This window comes from Argopecten irradians, chromosome 5, assembly GCF_041381155.1.
Source record: "Argopecten irradians isolate NY chromosome 5, Ai_NY, whole genome shotgun sequence".
Classification (NCBI taxonomy): domain Eukaryota; kingdom Metazoa; phylum Mollusca; class Bivalvia; order Pectinida; family Pectinidae; genus Argopecten; species Argopecten irradians.
In genome coordinates, this window is record NC_091138.1 from 16,217,974 (window position 1) to 16,220,645 (window position 2,672).

Sequence of the window (2,672 nt, forward strand, 5' to 3'; positions counted from 1 at the left end):
TCTAAATATGTATTATAAAATTACTTATCGGGAAAAAAACAAGTATAAAAAAATCAGTTGCGTAGTACCAAGGAAGTCTTTGACATATACAAATGGCAGCTCAGTCGGTAGAACACTCGGCTAGTGTTTGGAGGGTCCCGGGTGTCCTGGGTTCGTCTGGCCGCTACATTTTCTCCTCTCCTGTCATACAAATATCAACTTATACAAATACATACATCAGTCTATTTAGTACATTCAATGATCGTTATCGCTAATATTAATAATAGCCTACTATAATATATTCAGGTAAAAGGCATATATTCATGTATATATGAAATACTACATTACATGATATCCCATTCCGTTTCAGTCTTGTACATGTTACAAATGAAAATGTCACAGTCGAAACTTACATTGTTTTTTGTACATTTGAGATGGCATGGAAAATGTTAATAAATCTACTAAAGTATATCTCACCAACTAATAATAACCAGAAACATATATGCATAATTATAATTATTATGTTTCTGTCCCAAATTTATTCCACTTATACATGTGTTCGATTCTTTCTAGATGTATTGGGCTATAGTAGTCAGTACCAAAGTGTTGATTATTTTTGTCTACAAAAATGTATGAAGCATATTCATAATTTTACTACAACACATATTCGTGAATGAGCGACGATTTTTAACATGCCACAAAAAAAGGCAAAGAATAAGACACATTTTTTATTGCAATAGGAAGTATAGAACATAGAACAACGTTAAAGAGACAATTCACTAAGGCTAATTCTTTTACATAGCCAAGAAGTGAAATATGGTATAAATGTATTGCTCTATATTTCTTATGAAACAAATAACGTTAAACATTGACAAATTCCACGTCATTGTTAAGTAATTTAATCAATATCGTTGAAATATCAAATCGTTGATCAATACGATTAAGCAGGTAGAATATGGGCGCTGTACCTATACCCGAGCCAAAGTCACGCACGTTAAACAAATGAACTACATAGCCACTGCGAAGGTGATAAAATGATTTTGAGGCAAGATAATTCACCTAATAAGGTAAACAAACTATTTTCAGAGCGATTTGAGCAGCTATAGACAAAAGTTGCATTACTCTACGAGCAAGGGACAGGGTTCGGCATACAAGAAGTTCAACCACAATGTGTAATGGCGGACAGCGAGCGAGTTTGAAAATTTCACACACATGTCACCACCATGGGCTTTTCAGGCACATCACAGTAAAACCGACTGATCTAAATTCCATTAGAACTGGGTTTTTCCGATATATGTACAAATTTTAATGTTTTTAATGTTTATTTAAAAAAATAAATGGCAACAAAAATGTTTATGTTTTTTCGCGTATCATGTAAATGTAATATATCATTATGCACGTGATTACTGTGTGTGGGTGTATGCGCTTGAGGCAGAGAATATGTGTGAGAGTACAATGATACATGTACATTTGAGTATTAGAAATGTGTTTTTTCATTAGATATTTACCAATCCATTTGAGTAAAATATATAAGATAATTCAAGATAAATCATTATAATCTTTTTATTACTGGATAACTGATTTTGTAAGTTGTGATTGAAAATACATCGCCTGTTCAAATACGTATTTTAAACTAGTATAACAATACACTTGATATTAATATTGTGCTATTTATAACAATTATAAAATTCAATTCTAAAATTTTCCCTTAAAATGAAATATTTGTGTGTACATTCTTGCACGAATGTGGGTGTGTGTAAGGGTGAGTGTGTGGGTGGGAGTGTGTGGGTGGGAGTGTGTGGGTGTGAGGATGTGTGGGTGTGTGTATGTGTGTTTTTGTGTGTGCTCGCGAGTGATATGTGATTGTGAATACATATATATGTGTACCTGTATATTGTTTTATGTGACTGTGTACATTGTGTTGTAATGTAATTATGCAAAAAGAAAAAAAAAAGAAAAAAAATTATAAAAATTTTTTTTTAATGTTCTCTTAGAATGAATTGTCCCTTTAATTAAATATTTGTCATCATCCCCAAACCAAATCGTTTTCCTGGGGGGGGGGGGGGGGGGCAAATTAGAAAAAAAAAAACAAAAAAACTTTTCACACTGACATACATAGCACTAATCCTATGGACAAGGACGTATATATATTTGGAGAAAATGTATTTCGTTGGTTATACATCACTTAAACACATATAAAATGTTTATTTAACCAGAAACATATGCATACAAAACTGTACCTTGTACATATATTTCTAATGTACATTATATCACATAATGTGATGATTTCCAATTAAAATGGAATTCCAATGAAAAAATGCACATGTATAACATATCAGGAATATTTCCCTGATCCAGACAGAGATTTTTAACCAGTTAAATAAATCAATGATTTTCGTCATTGAATAAATCAAGGATTTATAAGTAATAAATGAATTAACTGGTGAAATAGGTAAATGAAAGGAAATAAACAAATTAAAATCCCATTTAATTTATGTCGAAATCTTTGAATTTGTCTTTCCTATTGGATCCGTAAGAAAATGAAGCAATGGAACGGTAAGCCATTTGCCGACAAAATGCATCAGATAAAATAGGCCTATCCATACTCGGCGTAATGGAAACAAGTTCACCTAAAATATATTTTCGTAACATCTTACAAGTAATAGAAACATCCGTAGTGTTCCGAGTGTCAA